The following is a 17605-nucleotide window of genomic DNA, read 5'->3' as shown; positions in this document are numbered from 1 at the left end:
GTCACAGTATGTTGGTGACGAACCCCAAGATGCAGAGAAGGCAGGATTGGTGCAGGAAAACATAATTTAATGTCCAAAATTAATGTAAAACACAAACCAGGAACTAGGAATAGCCAAACTGAAAACAGGAACCAGCAAACAGAAAAACTGGAAACGGCTAACTGGATACAGCTAACAGGAAAACAAGAAGCTAGGAGACAGCAAACTACAAATAGCTATCAGGAACAGCTTACCGCTACGACGACAGCGACAAGGACAAGTAGTAACGACAATGACATCGACAATACTCCAGCACAGACTGGATGGCAAGGCAGGTTTAAATAGTAGCTGGCTGATCGACACCAGGTGTGGCCAGGTGCCAATCAGCCGCAGCTGAGGGGAAACAGCGCTCAGGGAAACAAGCAGGAAACAACCAAAATAAAAGCGCTGACAGGAAATAAAGACAAACACAGAGGAAAAACTAAAACATAACCAAACTGTCAGGGACAACCCTGACAGCGTCATTAGCATTAGCTAATATGGTAACACGTGTCTGTGTTATTATTATTAACTTAAAATGCCATTGTTTTTGTATTGTTTCAGTTTCGTAAATTCACCAAGGCGTCACCGTGGAGTTATTGAGTCTGTTTAGCTGATTGGAGAGCTAGCTTCCGCAGCTAGTGTTTCCATGACGATGACTTCTGTTTTGTTTGATCAGCCATTTTACTGCCGTTTTACAGACGGAAACAATTAAGGTATGTAAATACACATTTACAAAAACTTGCTGTGTTAACTCATTTAATAATGTATATATCTGTAACTTATAGTCAGGTGCAGCTAATACATGGAAAAAAAAAAATCTTCTTCTACAATGTAGTGGGTGCAGCTAATATATCGGTGTGCTCTATGTCCTGAAAATACGGTAAATCCAGTGGTCTTATACAGGAGTATGATTCCCCTACAAGACTAAAAGTCAGCTGATCACTTCACTCAATTCAACATAATGCATAGATCATTTTATCATTTATTTCACATTTAAACTGAATTTTGACACAAAAAATATTTTTTTATTTGGAATTGCATTGCACCACATTGAGTTTTTTTCTTTGGGCTTCTTGACCACTTTGACTGCTGCACAGTGACGGAATGAGGCCAGTGAATTGACGCTGCAGGTAGAATGAAATGGAAGCATGCAGACTGACTGACCACAGATGTGACATCAGGCCTACGGGGCTGATGGGAATGCAGGTGAGGTAAGTGCTGATCCAAACAGCCTTGTCCATCACACAAAAAGTACCCGTTCAGTTCAGTTCAGTTTATTTCGAACATGCATACAATGCAATGAGAAAGTAATGCATCACAAATTTCCAGTTGTTTCATTACAGCACGTCCGAAAAGGAGTAGTAAGAAGCAGAGCTTATTTAATCCTACCCCTTTTCATGTCATAGCTGTCTTATCCCATTTATTTGTTTTCTGTTTGTAACAGAACAGTGAATAAATAAATAATAAATAAATAAAAACGCCATAAGTAGGTAAAGAAATATGGAATACATTCATAATCGTTGTCTTTCTCTATTTTTTTTAAAGGTTCAATATATTTATGGTAACTGTTCTTCTTTGTACTTTTTGAACACTTGTAGTTTCAACAGTCTCTCAAACTGAATCATATTAGTGCTTTGTTGGATTTCTTTGGTTAATCCATTCCATAATTTAATTCCACATACTTATATGCTAAAAGGTCTTAAGTGTTGTACGTGCATACACATTTTTTACATTAGATTTTCCTCTTAGGTTATATTTCTCCTCTTTTGTTGAGAAGATTTGTTGTACATTCTTGGGTAGCAGGTTATAGTTTGATTTGTACATACTTTTAGCTGTTTTCAAATGCACCAAGTCATTGAATTTCAATATTTTTGATTCAACAAATAAAGGGTTTGTATGTTCTCAGTAGAGAATATGAAGGGATTTTTGGTCCAGAACATGTTTTGCTTTATTCATTATTGGCGTTTGTCTTGCTACTTTGTTGTATATTTTTTACATGAGATTTCCAGTTCATTTTATCATCTATTATTACACCCTAAAATGTGTTTTCTTTCACCCTTTCAATATCTACTCCGTCTATTTGTAATTGTGTTTGACTTTCTCTTCTACTGTTACTGAATATCATTATTTTAGTTTTACTGAGATTCAAAGATAGTCTGTTTTTGTTAAACCATCTTTTTAATTTGTTCATTTCTTCTGTTATTATTTGTATTAGCTTCTGTGTGTTCTCTCCTGAACAAAACACAGTTGTATCATCTGCAAATAATATTAACTTTAAGTCCTTTGTAACTTTACAAATGTTGTTTATATAAAGATTGAACAATTTTGGTCCCAGTATTGATCCCTGAGGTACGCCACAATATATTTTCAGCTCTGTAGAAGTGTGTTCTCCTATCTTCACGTATTTCTTCCTCTTGGTTAAGTAGCTTCTTACCCAGTTCAAGACCAACCCTCTTATTCCATACTGTTCTAATTTGTTTATTAAGATATCATGATTGATAGATTATGATGCTTTTGTTAAATCCATAAACACTGCCACTGTGCACTGTTTACCGTCTATTGAATTGGTGATCTCTTCCGTTATTTGGAATAATGCCATTGATGTTAAAATGTTGGCTCTGTGTCCGTATTGGTTGTCTGTGAGTATTTAATTTATGAATTTGTCCAACCTGTTGTTAAACAGTTTTTCAATGATTTTGGAAAATTGTGGAAGTAAAGAAACAGGTCTGTAGTTTGTAAACTGGTGTTTTTCTCCAGTCTTATAAATTGGTACGACTTTTGCTATTTTCATTTTGTCTGGGAATTTGCCTGTTTGAAATTATAGGTTGCTGATATATGGCAGGCATTATTCTCGGGTAAAAGCCATTAAAATCATGTCGGCTACACGTTCATATTGTTCTGCTGAAGACAGGGATGTAATGTGTTTTGAAAGACCATTTGTAAACTGAAAGAGAAACTACTGACTACATGCTGTACAGCACATACTGTGCATACAGATCGACAGTAAACGTCTCATCTTCCATGCCTCGCCTCTTCAATAACCCCTGTGCTTTGGAAGCTTTTAGGGCACACGCTGTACTGTGCAAGACTATTTATCTCTGAACAATGTTCTGTAAAATGATGTTGCTTCTTGTTGGAGGACAGCTAGTTGTGTTCCTGATATTCCGTGTGTGAGGAGTGTATATTGAAATTAGCGCTGTCAATGTTAACTAATACTAATAATCATAATAAATGATCGCATTAATTAAACACAGATTAATTTAGCAATTTAACATGCTCCTTTACGTTGAAGGCGGCGGGGGGTTGCTATTAGAGATCGACCGATAGGGTTTTTTTCAGGGCCAATACTGATTGTTAGTAGTCAAGGAGGCTGATAACCGATTTTTGGAGGCGATATTCATTTGCTGTAAAAGATTAATAGTATACGTCAGTAAACAGCTGGATAAGGCTTTAAGTTGTTTTATTTTAACATTATTTTGTAGGAAACGTCACACTAGTGCAGACATAATGTTTAATGTGGCGCAAATGTTGTGGTTAATTTAGCACCAAAAAACATCAGGGGATTTCACAAACACCTTTTATTATGCAAGTCTAACATTTGCATTTCAAAATATAGAAAATCGGTAAAAATATGAGATTTCTCTACATCACAATAACTCGCCAGCGACTCAATTTTATAGCAGTTGTTGGATTTAATACCTAAAAATATTCTCGTGAGGAAACATGAAATATTTTGAACATTTAAATAAAAACTATTCTGGGCTCTCTTTATGTAGCTTATAGTTGAAAATGTTTTCAAGATGGCTGACATATTTTCTTCCTGGATGTTACAGAAAGTATGAGAATGTGTGAGCTGCTGCCTGCTATTCTTTACTTAGATAATAAGTCTCCTTTTTGTCAAGATATTCATACAAATATTGGATTTTTGGCATACATATACAGTACAGGCCAAAAGTTTGGACACACCTTCTCATTCAATGCGTTTTCGTATTTTCAAGACTTTTTACATTGTAGATTGTCACTGAAGGCATCAAAACTATGAATGAACACATGTGGAGTTATGCACTTAACAAAAAAGGTGAAATAACTGAAAACATGTTTAATATTCTAGTTTATTCAAAAAAGCCACCCTTTGCTCTGATTACTGCTTTGCACACTCTTGGCATTCTCTCGATGAGCTTCAAGCACACCTGTGAAGTGAAAACCATTTCAGGTGACTACCTCTTGAAGCTTCTAAATAAATATATCAAATTAAAATGTTTTATGAGGGGTTTGGGGGGGTTGGCACAATCAAAGCTTAAAGCGTGACCCTCGGATGCAGAGACAGCAGGCTTAGCACAAGTAAAAATGTATTTAACAAGAGCAAGTGCAGCTAGGAAGTGCACAAGAAGGTCTACACTTGGTCAGGTAGCAACCAACAAAGATCCAGTCCCATCCACAGGAAGTTCGCATAAAAAGCATCCTGATTGGCAACCAAGGACGGGTAAAGAAGGCAGCCCTCAGTCCAGAAGAAATGAAAACACACAGGAAGTGTAAACAAGAAAACAAAAGCACTAGAACAGAAATGACATCAAGCAGCAGAAGCAAAAAAAAGTCCAAAACTGTCAGGGAGGGTCATAACCGTTTGTAAAGTGTAAAATAACTCATGTTATGCACATTTATACTAATGGACAACCGTGAAATCATTGAATCAAAAGGCCTTTGAAGGATTAAAATACATTAAAAGAAAAACATGATATATTTGCTATTTTTGTTTAGACCTGAAGTTGATTGAGAGATTTGCGCAAAGAAAGTACAAAAAAAATGAATCCAAAATATGTACATTACAGGCCAAAAGTTTGGACACACCTTCTCATTTCAATGGGTTTTCTGTATTTTCATGACTATTTACATTGTAGATTGTCACTGAAGGCATCAAAACTATGACACCTGTGAAGTGAAAACCCTTTCAGGTGACTACCTCTTGAAGCTCATCAAGAGAATGCCAAGAGTGCGCAAAGCAGTAATCAGGGTAAAGGGTGGCTATTTTGAATAAACTACAATATAAAATATGTTTTCAGTTATTTCACCTTTTTTTGTTAAGTACATAACTCCACATAAGTTCATTCATAGTTTTGATGCCTTCAGTTACAATCTACAATGTAAATAGTCATGAAAATAAAGAAAACACATTGAATGAGAAGATGTGTCCAATCTTTTGTTTGTCCTTTGAAAAATGAAGGATTTGTATGTACTGTTTGGCTTTGGGTATTGTTGAATAACTGCCAGTGTATCGTACCTCTGTGCAAGAATTGACATTGAAATGTTAAAATTCTACATGAAAAAACCCCTCTTTTGTATCATGGCGTAACAATTAAAAATGATGGCCAAACACAGCAATTATTTACTGAAAGGACAACAAAGTCAGCCTTTGTCCTCCGAGGGTTAAATTATGCAAGCAAGTAATTTACTGTGATAAATCAAAACCAATCACAATTCAAAGGTGTGTTTGTGTGAGGAACTCGCATGGTTGCCGGATTAGTGACCCCAAGATGCAGGAACCAGGAGAACGGAGAGCAGGTAAGAAGAGTTTAATTACTCCAAACAGAGAAGAAAGCAGTCTTGCATGTAACAGAACCAAACAAAAATCAATCTTCGAGCACTGAGGAGTGCGCGAGACGGGCATAAATAGGAACATGCTGATTGGCAGCCGGCAGCAGGTGAGGGAAAAAACACAGTGCTCAGCGGGACAAGCAGGAAATGGAAACAAATTAGGAGCACTGATAGGAAGTACATACAAAACAAAGAAGCACAAAGACAAATTAAGTGACAGATGTGTCACAGTTTGATATCATTTTTAAAAATGAACCGTTCGACTGCACTAAACTGAAAAGATTTTGAAATCCTGTGAGTGGACAAGGGCTATGGGGTTTAATAAACTCTGCTTCTTCCTACTCCTTTTTGGACGTGTTGAGTTGTGCAACTGCCATAAATTCTTGCTCCAATTGAACTTTGTATGCATGCTCGGGAAAAAACTCATCCAAACGAATACTATATTATTAAAGTGTTTTCTAATTCATCCACTTTGTGTTCTTTATATTCATTCAAGTTTTGAGGAAAAAGTACAACCAATTGACAAACAAGTAGAATCTTCTTGAATTGGACCATCATTTTTTTTTTTTTGTTCCATTAAAGCCCACTTTTATTACTTTTCTACCCCAAATTATAGAGAGTAAGCAAAAAGACGACAGCAACCATGACGTTTGAAAAAAAAGCTGAACAAGAAAAAAAAAAAAAGGCTGTGTCACTTCCCAGCGAGCAGCCAAGAGGAACAGATTGCTTCTGCTCGGCATGATCACAGTGGGGACCGGCCTGAAAGGGGTCTTTGTTTGCCCTCGGGGGAGAAAGCTGAATGGCATGGCTTGGAAGCGGAGGGTGGCATGGTGGTCTGGTGAAATTGGGACTGCGGTGGCGTGGGAGGCGGCATCTTTTTGCTGCGGGGCCCTCGCTCTCTTCTCTACCCTCCCAATCTTTCCAAGATCCGACTCGCCATGCGGTTCTGGGAGCGATGAGTGACGTCATCCAAGCTCTCACTTACCACAACAGTCAAACTACAACACTAAAAAAACTGTACTAAGAATGCACGGTATTGTTTTTTAGCCGATACTGATAACTTCCTGCTTCTCAAACCCAATACATATATGTATATAATTTTTGTATTTATTTAGATTTAACTGTAGTTTGTGCACACCTGTGCACTGCAAAACATGCTCATTGTAGCCATTAATCCTGACTTTCACATTTTGATTTAATAAAATAAGTTATTTAATTTTTGTTTTGTAGGTTAAAGGCCTACTGAAATGAAATGTTTTTATTCAAACGGGGATAGCAGATCCATTCTATGTGTCATACTTGATCATTTCGCGATATTGCAATATTTTTGCTGAAAGGATTCAGTAGAGAACATCGACGATAAAGTTCGCAACTTTTGGTCGCTGATAAAAAAAGCCTTGCCTGTACCGGAAGTAGCGTGACGTCACAAGTTGAAAGGCTCCTCACATTTTCCCATTGTTTACACCAGCAGCGAGAGCGATTCAGACCGAGAAAGCGACGATTACCCCATTAATTTGAGCCAGGATGAAAGATTTGTGGATGAGGTACGTGAGAGTGAAGGACTAGAGTGCAGTGCAGGACGCATCTTTTTTCGCTCTGACCGTAACTTAGGTACAAGATGATCCTCTGCTGGCCCCACGATGGACTGGACCCTCACACTATTAACTCCATTGCACTGGTCGCCCAGGGGGAGGGGTCCCCACATCTGCGGTTCCCCTCCAAGGTTTCTCATTGTATTCCATTGGGTTGAGTTTTTTCTTGCCCTGATGTGGGATCTGAGTCGAGGATGTCGTTGTGGCTTGTGCAGCCCTTTGGGACACTTGTGATTTAGGGCTATATAAATGAACTTTGATTGATAAACTTTGAAATGAGAACTGTTTTATTCTGTTAGACTAAAAAACAATGTTAATAAAGTTATTCTTTGCTGTATGTTGATCTATACTTCTTTATTTTTTGTTTTGTTTGTAGTTAATAAGGATACAATGTTATGCAGAGGTGTACCTATTACATTTTTATAGACAACTTATACTACCGTATTTTCCGGACTATAAGGTGCTAGTTTTTCCCTAATCTTTGAACTAGGGCTGGGCGATATGGCCTTTTATTAATATCTCGATATTTGTGGGCCATGTCACGATACACGGTATATATCACAATATTTTGCCTTAGCCTTGAATGAACACTTGATGCATATAATCACACCAGTATGATGATTGTGTCTACATTAAAAAATTCTTGTTCATACTGCATTAATATATGCTACTTTTAAACTTTCATGCAGAGAGGGAAATCACAACTAAGTCAATTGACCAAAACTGTATTTATTAAACAGTTATTAAGCAGTGGCACAAACATTCATGTCATTTCCAAAACAGAAAGTGCAAGATTGTCAGAGACATTTTAAAACAAGATATTTGTGCACTTTGTGCATGATGTCACTAAGATGACATATCAAAACAACACTAAATTAAAGTGCACTTTTTGTACAGAACGCCACTACAATAGTTAAAAACAAATAAGGTGCACTTTTGTACATGATGTCACAAGATATTTCAATAACTGTCAAATAAAAATGAGCTGCATAATAAGAAATCAAATAGTGTATGTCCTTCGTTCTGTGGTAGGTTCCTGCGGACGTTATCTCCTTCTGTTGTTGATTTCTTTTTCATACGGTGTTGATGTGGAAATGGTTGCTTCGGCATTTTGTTGGTGTGGCACCGAACGGAGATGTTCAAGCACTCTTCATTCTCTAGCGGGTGACTTTTCAAATTATGCTACACATTAGCAGTGCTGCTACTTTTTGTAGCAACGCTTTTGCCGCATAATTGTTCAACATCTTCCCGCTTGACGATATAGTCATTTTCTATATCGCGCAGAGACAAACCCGCGATATATCGAGTATAACGATATATCGCCCAGCCCTACTTTGAACCCTGTGGCTTATACAAAGGTGTGGCTAATCTATGGGCCAGCTAAACATGTACATACACACATTCAGTATATGTACACACATATACACACACACACACACACACACTCACTCACTCACTCACTCACTCACTCACTCACTCACTCACTCACTCACTCACTCACTCACTCACACACACACTCACACTCTCACACACACACACTTTACATGCAGTCGGCTTTCATTTTTTTAGCCCCTAAATCAAAAAATTTGGACACCCCTGTCCTAATCCCTTAATCCTGACCTTTTTGTCAATGTTGAGGACTATACCACAAGGCTTGTAGTTAAAAATCAAGGAAGACAAGTGAATGTCACATGGGGTCACCATATTTTCCCCATTGTTATGCTTGTCGGGGTTCGTCTGGAAGGATAAGAAGCTTCAGCTGAGTTGTTTTCATCAACAGAAAAACAAAATCCCATGTTAATCCTGCCATGACTTTCACTAATTAAAAGATTCTTGCAAAATGTAGCTAAATAATGTCCTGTTTAACAAAACTGTGTATAGTAGCATATACTGTATGTTTGGCTTAAAAAATGAAGAAAATAAACAAAAATTGGGTGGTCTGACACTCTGACATTCAAGAGGATGAAACGTCTGCAAATTCAATGTCATCAAATATTGGCCACATCCTTGAGCGGGGCCAAGTAGATTAAACCCTTTTTTTTCGGATTAAACTCTGCGCTAAAAGTTGCTGTAAAACTACCGGCCTCAAGCCTAAAAAAAATGCTGATCTCATTACCAGTGTGTAATCAGCCTTTTTAATGACGGGGGCCCCTTTCAGCGCCCCCTTCAAGTCACGTCATTCCATCTGCTGCACCGGGATTGTATCCTACTCTCCTCGCCTTGGAATAGAGATGGATTAGCAGAAAGCGCTAATGCTGCACCCTCCAGGCACTAATTACTGTACCACAATAAGCAGGATCTCATCTGCACGGCTCATTGGAGCGCTGCCACTCGCTGTTATTTCTTTTTTTTTTTTCTTCCTCGCCCCAGTCTTTACTTGCATCCTGAATGTGTGAGTACATCCATGGGAGACAACGGGGAGGTGAATTCTTGCAGCAATTTAGAGCACACCTGGAGAGTGATGGCGAAATGCGCCGTTGCCATGGTGACAGGAGGTTACAGCATCCAGGTACTCCAAGGGCGTAGAAATTTCATTTTTTTCCACTCGTCTCCCACACATTCACTCACAAGAACACATTTTTAAATATAATTAAAGTGTCAGAATCGTGTATGGTTATTTAAGCAAATACCGCAATTGTGTTATTAAAGTGAAAATGGACACCGAAAGCACATTTCACAGCACAAGGATTATTTTTTTCCCCACATATGACAGACCACAAGGCCACATCTTCATGCAGCATGGGACTAAATTCTAAAACCGGAATGTATTCCCCCCCCCCCCCCATATAATCCTCTCAGGCGGTTACATAAAACATCTTGATTGAGAGAAATAATCCACAACTGGGTGTCAGAATCGGGTCAGCAAAAAATAAATAAAAAAATAGCAAAAGACAGAGTGCAGGTTGAAAGTAAGGCAAAAATCTAATAATTGATTATTTTATTAGTGAATTAATAATCGCAATTAAAGCATTTATGAGAACCAGCAACCAGCAGAGGAACTATTGTCAACGAATTGATGTCTAATGAGAAGCATTACATCAGCGTTATTCTGCTCAATACTGACGTGGAAACAGGAGTTCAGAACATTCAGAGATACAGTCTTCCATCCCTTGCTTTTCAAATATTGTGTCAAATGCCCATCCTGTGTACAGTCACAAAAAATAGGACCACACAGGATAAATTACATTTTGTGGCGCCCCCTATGGGTTGCAAAATTCTTTGCAAGACATGCTAGCATAAATGTTCTACAGATATTCTCAAAGTTTTAGAATCATTAAAGAGGCTTTTTGCAACTTGCGCAGAGTTACATTTTTCAAAGCAAAATATATAACAAGAACACTAGAGATGTCCGATAATGGCTTTTTTGCCGATATCCGATATTCCGATATTGTCCAACTTTTAATTACCGATACCGATATATACAGTCGTGGAATTAACACATTATTATGCCTAATTTTGTTGTGATGCCCCCTGGATGCATTAAACAACGTAACAAGGTTTTCCAAAATAAATCAACTCAAGTTATGGAAAAAAAATGCCAACATGGCACTGCCATATTTGTTATTGAAGTCACAAAGTGCATTATTTTTAACATGCCTCAAAACAGCAGCTTGGAATTTGGGACATGCTCTCCATGAGAGAGCGTGAGGAGGTTGAGGTGGGCGGGGTTGGGGGGGGGGGGGGGTTAGGGGGTAGCGGGGGGTGTATATTGTAGCGTCCCGGAAGAGTTAGTGCTGCAAGGGGTTCTGGGTATTTGTTCTGTTGTGTTTATGTTGTGTTACGGTGCGGATATTCTCCCAAAATGTGTTTGGCATTCTTGTTTGGTGTGGGTTCACAGTGTGGCACATATTTGTAACAGTGTTAAAATTGTTATACGGCCACCCTCAGTGTGACCTGTATGGCTGTTGACCAAGTATGCCTTGCATTCACTTGTGTGTGTGTGTGAAAAGCCGTAGATATTATGTGACTGGGCCGGCACGCAAAGGCAGTGCCTTTAAGATTTATTGGCGCTCTGTACTTCTCCCTACGTCCGTGTATACTGCGGCGTTTTAAAAAGTCATACATTTTGCATTTTGAAACCGATACCGATAATTTTGAAACCGATACCGATAATTTCCGATATTACATTTTAAAGCATTTATCGGCCGATAATATCGGCAGTCCGATATTATCGGACATCCCTAAAGAACACCATTGGCTTGCTTGTTTTACCATTAGTAGTTTAACAGAACACATTTGTTTTACAATTACTAAGTTAATGTGGTAAAAATGTTTACCAGTCCAAATAAAATAATTGGCACGTATGCGTGCAGACCGTGTGCAAACATACAAAAACAGTTAAAGAAAGGCAACAAATAAATTGCAGTTAATTTTTTGTTATAATAGAATACACATTCAATGGCAGTTATTGTTAATTATCTAAATCGACATTATTAGCTAACAATCCCGCCTTCCGCCCGAGTGCAGCTATGATAGGCTCCGGCACCCCCCGCGACTCCGAAAAGGTCAAACGGTAGAAAATGGATGGATGGATGGAACACCCAGAGTTAATGCGTGTGCACACGTTACATATGTACGTAATTACATCACGTTCTAGAGCCGTAAGAGGGTGGGATATACTGTGTAAAATACATTGGAAAATTAGCTTGATAACAGCCCCTTCAAAGTATAATGGTTTGGCCTTTTCCAATCCAATCCAATCCACTATATTTGTATAGCACATTTAAACAACAGAAATGTTTCCAAAGTGCTGCACAACAATATTAAAAACAATATTCAAATATTATCCTTAGCTCCACCAATGACTGAATAAAAACAAAAAATAAATAAATATAAAACCAATATAAAAATAAATATTATTAAAAACGATTTTAAAGGGTAAAACCAATTAAAACAATAAATTGAAATGAAAATGTTAAAAACACAGAGGACCACAGAGGACCACACAACTCGCGTAGTGTTAAAAGCCAAAGAATAAAAATGGGTCTTAAGACGAGACTTAAAACACTCCACTGCGGGAGCAGTTTGAACATGGAGGGGCAGAGTGTTCCAGAGTTTAGGGCCGACCACAGAGAAGGCCCTGTCTCCCCTGGTTTTAAGTCTCGTCTTGGGCACCACGAGCTGGAGCTGGCTCTCGGACCTCAGAGCGCGCGCAGGAGTGTAAATTTGGATGAGGTCCGAGATATTCTGAGGTGCCAGTCCATGTGAAGCTATAAAAACAAACCGCAAAGTTTTAACATCAATTCTAAAATGAACAGGGAGCCAGTGCAAACTCTCAAGAATCGGGTTTGTATGCTCGCGATTCCTGGCCCCTGTTAAAAGTCGTGCTGCCGCGTTCTGGACTAACTGCAACCGGGAGAGAGCTTTCTGGCTAATGCCAGCATAAAGTGCAATGCAGTAGTCCAGGCGACTTGAAATAAAAGTTTTACCTTTGCTAAAAGACGAAGATGATAAAAACACGATTTTAAAACGCCATTGACTTGTTTGTCAAGTTTAAAATCGCTGTCTATAGTGACGTCAAGGCTGGTGACTTTGGGACGCACATAATTTTGCAATGGTCCCAAGTCAGTGAGGGCTAGACCAAAAACTAAAATTCCAGTTTTTCCCTCATTCATTATTAAAAAATTCTGGGCTAACCAAGCCTTGACGTCGCATAGGCAGTTGAGAAGGGGTGCCAGGGGGCCGTGGCCTTTTGACACCCCTTTTCAATAGAAATGGGTACAGAATTCTGAACTTTTACAGGTACCGACTGAATCCCGTCGGTTAAACGGGCTAAACTCAAACGGTGCCATAGGTTTGTCGCACATGACATCACGTCGGGTTGCAAACTCGGAACCGGCTCAAACAATGTTACAATTTTCCATGCCAACAAAGAAAGCATGCCTAGAAAGCGCTCAAAGTAAAACTATACTTTTCAAAATGCGGTAGTTTGATGCTATGTTACAATAGATATGCCCGAGGCATGCTACAAATGAGCATTAGTGGTTTTTACATGGCGATTTCAACACCACCAAATTTGGTAATAAAAACTATAACTAGGATGCACATTATAATAAAACAGCTGGTGTGTAAAAAACTACAATACTTACAGCATACTTGCCAACCTTGAAACCTCCAATTTCGGGAGGTGTGTGTGTGTGTGGGGGGGGGGCGTGGTTGGGGACATGGTTAAGAGGGGAGGAGTATATTTACAGCTAGAATTCACCAAGTCAAGTATTTCATATATATATATATATATATATATACATCCTGAAAATATGCAAACAAAACTGTGTTTAGATAATTGGTACTTCAAACTTGCATAAATAAATCTTAAGGAATTTAACATAACTTGGCTTCTGAGGGCTTCAAAATGTAATGAATAAAATGCTAAAGTTGTTGATAAACAAGCAATTATTTTAATAATTAAATATGGTCATTTTAAATTAATTATTATGATCATTTAAAATGAATTATTTCAAATATGTTAATTTTAATGTATAATTCTATGGCTGGATGTAATAAGGAGTCAGAAAAAATACAAATAAAAATACAATTAATTTTGATGTTTTTAGCAAAATATAGTAAAAATGTATTTAGTTTCGTTTTTTTAAAATTAATAAATATATTTATTTTTAGGTAAGATAAACATAATAATACAATTTATCTCTAGTCTGGATGATTTTGTTCTTGTCACCCTGTTGTCCTCCCGTCTCTTCCCCAAGGATGGCTCCATGAGCTGGACAAACGCCTGGAGATGCCCTACGTCAACAACACGGTCGGCGGCCCGTCGGTGCGCAGCTCGTACATCGCCGCCCTCTACTTTCACCCTCAGCAGCCTGACCAGCGCCGGCTTTGGCAACGTGTGCGCCAACACGGACGCCGAGAAGATCTTCTCCATCTGCACCATGCTCATCTGCGATATGCCGGACGCCTCGTATGGAATAACGTGATTGGGCACGCTGTTTATATCGTGGGAAAGCGGACGTGAAAACAGGCTTTCCTCACTCAGGTCCGCATGGAGCTGGAGGGGGCGTGGCCTCCAGCTCCGGCTGAAAATCTGGAGATTTTTGGGAGAATATTTGTCCCGGGAGGTTTTCAGGAGAGGTGCTGCATTTCAGGAGTCTCCCGGAATATTCGGGAGGGTTGGCAAGTATGACTTACAGTACAAACACCTTGTAGGACTCAACAAAAGACAAGACTGGCAGATTCAACTTTAAAACCGAAACTGAAAAACGTAGATAACACTGGTTTAGTACTATACTTAATGTTACCGCACATTTAAATGTCCCATTCTTCTGCTGTTGTTGCGGTTATACAATTGTTTTTGTATTGTGGCCATTGTCTATTACAATTGTACTATTTCTTCCTCTGTTTTTAGTGCCGTTGAGTGTTTCCTGTTGTAAATTAGCTACTCTGTCAGACAATTGTTATTTTGGTATCAATTAAGTTTGTCTAAGTCTAAGACGAGGGCAACACACCGAGGACAAACTGAAATGAATGCATACTTGTTGTGACATCGAAGTATGTCAACTCGAAAAAAATACTATCTTCAGTTTAGTTGTCTTTATTTACAGGCGGTGCATGAACAACCAATGTGTCGGTCTAACTTCGTAACTCTACAAAACTGCCCTCTAGTCTAGCCTTCTGCACTACTGCCATCTAATGTCTTGGAATTGCAACTGCATTCAAAGTCTAGTATATAATACTTGCGAATGAGACTTAAAAGAATATAATCGGACAGGAAAGTTAAATAAAAATGAAACAATATTTCATTGTATATTTATTTCCAAATGAACAAACACAAAATTACAGAAAATTGGTATACATCCCCATGAATTGTGAATGGTAAATTCCATGAGGGTTTGGCAAAAACCCATTGAGTAACAATGGCCATTTTGTAGAGAACATTGAGAGCTCTGTGAGAAATTTCAAGTCAAACCAATTTGTGGGGATTTAAACAGCATCACCATGTGATGTAATTGTCAGAAAAATAATACCACAGGGATGGTCGGACACTTGGTCAGCCTTTTGTGTGTGGATGTTGAGTAAAAGAGTTATCTTACACAAATTGTTGCCTCCCCAGCACGGTGACTCATAACCAATAACCTTGACAAATGACCTTCAACACCTACGCTCAGCTGTGATTTACACAACCATTTACAATCGACTACCACTTCCTGCCGTCATTTTTTTTTTGCAGCCCCCTCACATTGCATATCATGATTCATTTTTTGCACCATAACTTTTTATACAACTCGGAGCATCATAGAGATGAAGGGGGATTTCATATACATTCACTGTACAAGTGTGTTAAAATAGACATTGTCATTATTCAAGGTTGTGTTAGGTTTCCATGCACATTCATGTTTTACAGTACGGAGGTTAATTTGTGTCTTTATTACGATAGCTTTTTTTTGACACTGAATTTTTTGCATCCGAATTTTGTGAACTGATTTTTTACACCAAATTATGCTGACAATTTCATTGAAAAAAAAATTCAATGTAGAAAAAATTCAGTGTCGAAAAATTTGCTGCTTCGAAATGCAAGACTCACTTCCGGTAAATGAAGACCGAGCAAATCGATCCTGTCTCAGAAACAGCCAATGAGGTGTCTAGTTTGAAGTCACGTCACACGGGTCTTGCAAAACAGCATAAAAAAGCAGTTAACTGGGCTACCTGGGCATAATACAACATAATTAACATTTCAATGTGGCACGCTGGATATTTTCAAACCAAAGAAACGATTCCAATGGTTAGAATCTGCAATTTTGAGTGACATACGGTTTCTAGGTGTCATGATATGCAGCTACTGTGATACAGAATGTTACCAGTTTGTCCTTAAATAAAATAGTGAACATACTAGACAACTTGTCTTTTAGTATTAGGTAAACAAACAAATGCTCCTAATTTAGCTGCTGACATATGCAGTAACATATTGTGTTATTTTCCATTCTATTATTTTGTCAAAATTATTAAGGACAAGTGGTAGAAAATAAATTATTAATCTACTTGTTAATTTACTGTTCAATATACTCCATAAGTGATAACATTAAAAATAAATAATTACATAAATAATACTCAGTGAAGTAAGTTATATTTCATATGGTGAGATGAAAATGAATGGATGGATGAGATAAATTCAGAATGTTTACCATGGTTCTTCTTCTTTGTACTTTGTAAACACTTTAAGTTTGAAGATTTTCTTGAAGTGGATCATATTAGTACATTGTTTGATTTATTTGCTTAATCCATTCCATCATTTCATTCTACATACAGATATACTGAAGGTCTTAAGTGTTGTTCGTGCATACAAATGTTTTAAATTAAATTTTTCTCTAAGATTATCGTTCTCCTCTTTTGTTGAGAAGAATTGTTGTACATTCTTGGGTAGCAGGTTATAGTTTGCTTTGTAAATCATTTTAGCTGTTTTCAAATTCACTATGTCGTGGAATTTCAGTATTTTTGATTCAATAAATAAAGGGTTTGTATGTTCTCTATATCCAACATTATGTATTATTCTAATCTCTTTTTTGTAACACAGTTAATGAATGAAGTGTACTTTTGTAGTTATTTCCCCATATTTCTGCACAATTACTCAGATATGGTAACACTAGCGAGCAGTAGAGAATATGAAGGGTTTTTTGGTCTAGAACATGTTTTGCTTTATTCATTATTGATGTGTTTCTTGCTACTTTATATTGTATATTTTTTACATGTTATTTCCAGTTCAATTTATCATCAATCATTATACCTAGAAATTTGGTTTAATTTACTCTTTCAATTTCTATTCCGTCTATTTATATTTGTATTTAATAAGTGATTATTACATTTTAATAGAAGTGTAGATAGAACATGTTAAAAGAAAAAGTAAGCAGATATTAAATTGAGAACAGGAAGTGAACAAAAGTTTTAGCAACTGCTATGTAAAGAAAAAGGGGTAGGATTAAATAAACTCTGCTTCTTCCTACTCATTTTCGCACATGTTGAATAGAGAAACTGGAAATTGTGATGTATCATGTTGTATGCATGCATGTTCCAAATAAACTCAAACTCAAGCGTATTCTTCTGTTGTTTGGAGGCTTTACATTAGTTCTGGATGATACCAAAAATGTAGGTATCAATCCGATACCAAGTCGTTACAAGATCATACATTGGTCATATTCAAAGTCCTCATCTGTCCAGGGACATATTTCCCGAGTTTATAAACATAATATAAATAAAAAGAAAAATGAAAAAGATTTTGTGATGCTAAAAATATTGATGTAATCATAGTAGTATCGACTAGATACGCTCCTGTACTTGGTATCATTACAGGGGATGTCAGGTGTTTCCAGAACCAGGCCCACCACGCCCCCTGGCAGGCCATAGACAGACTCGCCCGGCCGAGAACAAAGCACAGGAGAAGCAGGAGACATTCA

General features: G+C 37.7%; 1 protein-coding gene and 1 long non-coding RNA gene across 3 annotated transcripts in view; one reads left to right on the top strand and one right to left on the bottom strand.

Annotated features, from left to right (window-relative positions):
- Window positions 1-715, top strand: part of LOC133646782 (uncharacterized) — a 32385-nt gene extending 31670 nt beyond the window's left edge. Inside the window, exon 3 of the long non-coding RNA XR_009825342.1 lies at window positions 583-715. This is a non-coding gene — a long non-coding RNA (uncharacterized LOC133646782). The remainder of the gene's footprint in view (window positions 1-582) is intronic.
- LOC133646781 (FERM domain-containing protein 5) overlaps window positions 1-17605 on the bottom strand; it is a 205720-nt gene that overhangs the window by 108241 nt on the left and 79874 nt on the right. The gene's annotated exons all lie outside the window — the stretch shown is intronic.

Source organism: Entelurus aequoreus, linkage group LG03, assembly GCF_033978785.1.
Source record: "Entelurus aequoreus isolate RoL-2023_Sb linkage group LG03, RoL_Eaeq_v1.1, whole genome shotgun sequence".
Lineage (NCBI taxonomy): Eukaryota > Metazoa > Chordata > Actinopteri > Syngnathiformes > Syngnathidae > Entelurus > Entelurus aequoreus.
This window is presented reverse-complemented; position numbering and strand designations above follow the sequence as displayed.